The 6,973-nt window shown below is 34.2% G+C and overlaps 1 pseudogene; it reads right to left on the minus strand.

Annotated features, from left to right (window-relative positions):
- Nucleotides 1-5,139: 5,139 nt before the first annotated feature.
- Nucleotides 5,140-6,235, minus strand: LOC134260461 (uncharacterized; annotated as a pseudogene).
- Nucleotides 6,236-6,973: the final 738 nt, after the last annotated feature.

Consider the following 6,973-nt stretch of genomic DNA (forward strand, 5'->3'; position numbering starts at 1 on the left):
CAGACAAGTATACTACTGTAAGATACACAATTCTGTATATCGGTTTTTGACTGTAATGAACATTATTGCCTTGGTTATTAAAAATAAGAATTTCTGTTAAATACTCTCAAAATGCTACTCCAAATACAGATTGAGTCTGATAATAACATAAGGTGGCATACATGACATTACATGTACCCGGTAGACGACACTAAAAACATAAAGAGATTCAATCAAGAGTCATTATTCTACTTATTACTGTTGTACAGTTTCAATTCCCAACTGCTTTTCTCTTCCTTGGCTATAAAAACAAACCAGTAGAGCTTCAGTCTCGACAAAGACTTCTGATTTGATCTCAGTTTATTAATGAGATATTTAAAAGTTTATTTTGTTTTGTGAATATCTTTAAAAATGTTATATGAATGACTTTGATTTTAAGCTGCTTCCTGATTGTCCAGCTCTCGCGGGTATGTTAAGGCAGCACATGGACCAGAATTAAGATTTTTTATAGTTATGTAACACTAATAAATCGGAAAAGTCAAGCATAAAACTTTTGTTAAAAATATGCATTCTACAGACTTCAATGGGACTTATACTACATGAAGCACTTCACCACGACGTCACCACGTGACGTCTATAATTAGAAAATATGCCTTAATGAAAAAGTGAAAAGTTCAACACTACCCCGAGGATAATTAATTTCAATTTGCAATAATACAATTCAATATGTAAAAAAATCTCTGTACCAAGAAAAGTGCTGCTAGAATCCTACTGTCCTATCACAGAAATAATTATTCAACACTTTCTGACGAAACCTTCCCAAAATTTGTATATTTTGTTCATAACATTGAAAAAAATGCATTAATTCCCGTAAACCATACGATTCTAGCAGCACTTTTCAAAAACAAGAGAATAAGAACTTTAGATTAAAACAAAAATTAAATTTCAAAGTGTGCGGGGTAGTGTTGAACTTTTGCATCTTATTTGTTACGAACGACCGAGGAAAGGCCGATCGGCAAGTAAACACCCTCCCTGCTTTAATTCTACGAAGAAATTGTTGAAGTATATTACCATACCTTATTCATAAGCTTTATTCCCACGTGAATCACACATGATATTCATTCTAAATGCATTTAAACTCCGATTTCTTGTGTTTGTTTACATGAATTTTCGTAACGTTTCACTTTCACTCTGCCACAGCATGATCAACAGTTATGACGTCACGGGTTTGGTATTTAACCCCTGTGATAACTACAGAGACCCAGAAACGACAAAATTCTGTTTGTATAATGCCTCTGCACATTTCGATTAATTTTTACGACTTCAAATCAATCTTAGATATCGATTATAAGAAATTCTTATCTCTAAACTTCACGTCATATAGCTTACTATGACGTCATATCATATAGGCAAGTTGAATATTTGGTTTTAACCTTAACCTACCTGCGCTTATGAAAATAACACATAACGAAATATATTATTATATAGTCTATTTATAGTCCCTATATAATCTATACAAACGCAAACAGTTTATAACACTACATATTCACCGGATTTTAAGCAGTATTCACCGGAGGGTCAATTCGCGTGCAGCGGCATTGTGACGTCACAATCAATATATCGAACAACTTTTTAAACAATGGTTGCAACGGCCGCAGCGAGCTACGTATCTGAGCAGGAAAACAATTATTCAAACCTATTTCAGGATTATTTTTTAACATCTGGATGTCTACATATAGCGAAACTCGGAAAGGAAAACAGAGAGGCTACAAACAGTAATCTGGAATTTTTTTTTATTTACAACAATGGAAGATTGTAAATGAAAATGGTGTCGTCATACAGCCTTCAATGTCTTAAATATTCAAATCCTGACTATATAATAAAACAAGTATGGACACTTTTGGTGTTGAATATGGTTTGTTATTCACCAGAAAAATATCCATATGGACCTCGCCTTCGCCTCGGTCAATATGAATATTTTTCTGGTGAATAACAAACCATATTCAACACCAAAAGAGTCCATAATTGTATAATAATGAATAACAATGCCAAGATGAGTTGAGATTTATAGATAAATTTTGAGTCAACACGAAAACTAAACTCACGTGCAGTGAGGGTTTGGGTTGATTCCCTCGCAAATTTCAACGATAACAATCCCGTAAGTGAATATTGTAAAGTAAATGTTTGTAGATCATCAACAAATATTCAAAGTAAAAACAAAAATAATGAAACAGGATAACATTACATAACTTATATATCATGAAAATTAAATATATATACAGATGAACAAGGTTAAGACCATTCTTGATATCAACACATAAGAAAATAGAATTTATATGTAAAGGGAGGTAGTCCCACATTCACTTGAAAAAGTCTCAGTTTAATGGACTGCTTGTTTTCGGCTGGCAAGAATGCCCGTCTGGCCGTGAATATAAAGCTGTCTTCACGAGACTTATGTTTTACCACATGAAGCCTTTTGTCACCCTCACTTTTGATTGTGATTGGTCCACATGGAATCTTTCATTCTGTGTCCAATAATGGAATTTCAAATCTGAATTAACTCTTTTACAGAATTCTCTCACCAGTTTCTTCCAACCAGTACATTTAAGTCTTTATGTAAAGCAACAAATTCCACTAGGGATCACAGTTCCCAAGCCCCCTTCCTAGTCTTCGTTTTAGGTGGACTCTTAATTGGGACCCTTTTCCTTAGAGATAAAGTCAATAAAGTACAACACAAAAATGACCCAAAGATGAGTTTAGTTATAGACTCAATGAATAATAAATTAAATAGTACAGAATTTTTAAATGCGATAGAATACCTTACATAAATTAATAAATCAAACGGACAGGCAGTTTAATTTGCTTTTAGAATAATGAAACTGAGAAAACATTATTATAATAAACATGAATGGAAAACGTACTTGTACTTGTATCTTTTCCTTTTAATGAGGTCCAAAATTTACTGTTTGATGAAGCCAAGAAGACGCATCCTCTTGATACAAATTTCTGAGTTCTTTAAATGTTTGCACTAAATTCACTGCAAGATTATATCTCTCTTCATCTGAATAGTTAACTGTATATGTATTTTCTTGATTTAAGTGTGGAATAATGTTATTTCTCTGTGCTCTTGGAAGCGGTTTAGTAACTTTGTGATTTTTAACAAAATCATGAATATGTAATTGAAAACCCTGAACTTTTTGCACAAATCCTTGGGTTTTCCTAGTAAGAATCTGACGTATCCTAAGTGAGACATTCTCAAAGTGACTCGGGTAGTAAGTATTAGGTAAAATAGGAAAACTCGAGCACTTAAAGAGCATCACCTGTCATTAATATACATTTTTTTTAAACCCACAATACTTTTTAACATCAATGCCTTCCTTTAGCCATTCAAGAACATTACCTTGGGCATCTATATTTTCCCACTCATGCAAATATGAATGTAAATTTCCTGGGAAAAAATAATTAGGATCCCGAAATCTTAATTTTTCCAAATTAAATTCTACATTTTTCTTAGCAACGTCTTCAGCAGTCACACAAGTCAAGGGTTGAGCATTCTCACCCCTGTAATTAACCCATTTTTCATCCTTTTCTCTTTGAACAATAGATTCTGGATCAAAACCGGTCTTCAATTCCCAATCTGGTATAACAAGACAAAATTTTTGCTTCTTAACGAACACTTCACTCTGAAATCAACTTGCATTTGGATATATAGAATCATCTAGTGATATTTTATTTACAATTTTTTCAGACTCCCTCTCCTGTTTACAATCAATAAGCAGTATGAACATTGATCACCCTTATATTTTAGATATTTTAACCAAATACTGTAATATCACAAATCAAGGTAAAGTTGTTGAATTTTGTTGGATTCCAAGTCATATTGGTATTTCTGGTAATACTAAGGCTGACAGTGCTGCGAAAAAAGCACTTCCGTATGAAATTGTTCAATTTAAATTTCCTTATACTGATTTGAAATTTTTAGTAAAAAATTAAATTAATTCTTTATAGCAAATATATTGGAATTTTTGCGATAATAATAAACTTTACGCAATACAGAACACAGTTAATCAATCATCTAATTTTGGTTTGAAACGTCAGGATGAAGTTATTATTTCAAGAATTCGTATTGGACATTCAAGGTTCACTCATTCATATCTACTCAACAAGGAACGCATATCTTGTGACTGTGTAATTACTGTACAACACATACTGTTAGATTGTTCTGATTTTTCGCCCATACGTAGTAGACTCTTTAATAATATACATATAATGCATGACCTTCAAAATATCCGTTTACAATATTAACGTATTTGCAAGAAAACTGATTTTTACTGTAAAATCTAAATTAATGTATTTTAATGAAAACTATTTTTAATTATTTCGATTGAACAGCTTTACTTTTTTAATTTTGAGGTCCGTCGGAAAGGACGTTAAATGGTGGCCTGTGTCAAGGATTACAACCCCCTTGGTACGCAAAAGATCGTTTCCCTGATTTTCGAAAAAGAGTATGCTCATTGAGGGCCGTCAGAGAAACCCAAAACTTTAAAAACTGCTCACATGATTTACTTTTTATCGCCGATATATGGCTGAAATATTGCCGATTCTGTGTAGAACATTATACATTTATTGACTGAGTTCGAGGGCAACATGCTTTTTGTCGGACCCAAGAACCAAACTGTCTGCCTGAGGCCGTTAGGCCGAAGGCAGACAGTTTGGTTCGAGGGTTCGACAAAACGCATTTTGCCCGAGAACTCTGTCAATAAATGTTTTGTTATACCTTTCATTTTATTTTTTTATTTACATGTATTTTGTACTTTATTCCGTGATGTAACACGAGATCTATCACTGTTTAACACCAGCGAAAGAAAATGAGATTAAGCTCCGCCCACTCTGTGACGTAAGCGGTCCAACATCTCTCCGAGCGGTCCAACATCTCACTCAGCGGTCCAACATCGATTTTTTTATGCCCGCTCAGCAAAACATTAAAAATGTTAGACTTTTTTTCGTAAAGAATTGTATAGGAACAAATTTCTAAAGGTATAACAATAATCAATCAGTCAATCAATCTGAAATCCAAAATGAATAAAAAAAGGATGCTTATAAGTTAATAACAGAGGAAGATACTGAACCCTCAACTCATGTGAAAAATCACAAAGGGCATTAGAAACCCCCGAGTTGAAGGAATTGTATGCAAAACATTTTCTTTTTTTTTTTTGGACAATCCGCTATAAAATGTCCCAAATCTTTACAAAACAAACAACTTCCTCTACGAGGGCGCACACCCATACCTCTACCTGAAGGACGAGGAAACCCAAAACCCTGGGCAGGGTACCCCGCATATGGCACAGGATAAGGTGAAAAGGGGAACTGTGGCTGTCCCATCAATTGTACATTAGGATAAGGATTAGACTGCATTCCTGACAAACTCCCAAATATTTGTAATTAGTTTGCACAATATTCTCTTTTTCCTCAGCTACCCCAGACCCTTCATATTTCTTCCCCTAAGCCAATCAGCTACAACATTAGCAATTTTTTTATCCTCAGCTGAACCAAACAATTTCATAGTAAACCCACATAAATCTTTAAAATTTTCAAACTTTTTACAATGTTTAAATGCTTTCGAAAAAAAAAAAATCATTTTTATGAGAGTTTCTAAATACAACATCAACAAGTGTTTCCAACGCAGCTAAGAGGACATGCGCCTGCGTATGATTGGGACGAACTTGTCTTAACCTGATCCTCCCCCGATTTTTCTTTAATGGATTCCATCTTCTCTATATCCCTCAATCTGGTTTCCTTATTCTTGTCACCTAAAGATATACAAAATGTAATTCTAAGTTCCCATATACCTCATCTGCAATGTTTATATATAAATATATATATTTATATACACTGTATATATCTCCCATATTCTATAAAGTCTACAAAGTGAAGCATATCAAAATATGATGCCCTAGAAACGCTAGATGCTGCAGCACAGATGAGCTAGTAGAATTAGAAGCTGTAGCAGCTTAGGTAGATGGCCACAATTCCACTAATACTAACAGAAGCAACTGTTTTATTAACTTCAGAAGTGGAAGCATGCACTCATTTTTTACCTTTTGGTGCCCCTACCAGATTCGCACGTGCAAAAGCAAAATGAATCAAAATGACCAAACTATCAAAATCCTCTTCCCTCCCAGCCAGGAGCAAAATGTCTCTTGGGTTCTCTCCTGTGAGTCCTTCAAACTCTGATCTCAACTCATCCTGACTATATCTACATAAATATAAACCAAGATCTTACTAGCAAGTGAATACAAAATTCCACATGCAATGATTGATTGATTGATTATTGCTTTTTTACGCCGAGTCGGCAATATTTCAGCCATATTTCGGCGGAGTAATTTAAATATTGTATGAACGGTTTTGAAAGCTTTGGGTTTCTCTGGCGGCCCCCAGTGAGCCTACTCTTTTTCGAACTCCAGAGAAACGATCTTTTACATGCCAAGAGGGCAATAATCTTTGACACAGGGCACCATTTAATGTCCCATCCGACGGACTTTGAATTTAAAAATAAAAAAACAGTTAAATACAAATATGCAAAGATAACAATGTTTATAAAAATATTGACATTTAAATCTTATTGTAAAAATCTGTATCCTGCAGGTATTGTAAAATAGTGCTAGGAGTTACATTTGCAAAAAGATCATGCATCGTTTTTATACCATAAAAAAGTTTATTTCGAACAGGTGTGAAATCAGAACATTCTAAAAGTATATGATTTAAAGTTATGGCACAGTCACAAGATATGCATTCAGGTTGATGTTCCCCGCTCATAAATAGGCCACATGCAATGAAAACCATATATTAACTAATCCAAATATAACTGGTTAAACAGTGCCCATTAAATGCACCTGAGCCGAAGGCTCAAGTGAGCTTTTCTGATCACATTTTGTCCGGCGTCCGTCTGTCTGTTTTGTCCGTAAACTTTTAACATTATCGACTTCTTCTCAAG

The sequence above is a fragment of the Saccostrea cucullata genome, unplaced genomic scaffold (genome assembly GCF_032062105.1).
Source record: "Saccostrea cucullata isolate Sc308-1 unplaced genomic scaffold, CSIRO_AGI_Scuc_v1 ctg18305, whole genome shotgun sequence".
In the NCBI taxonomy this organism is placed as follows: domain Eukaryota; kingdom Metazoa; phylum Mollusca; class Bivalvia; order Ostreida; family Ostreidae; genus Saccostrea; species Saccostrea cuccullata.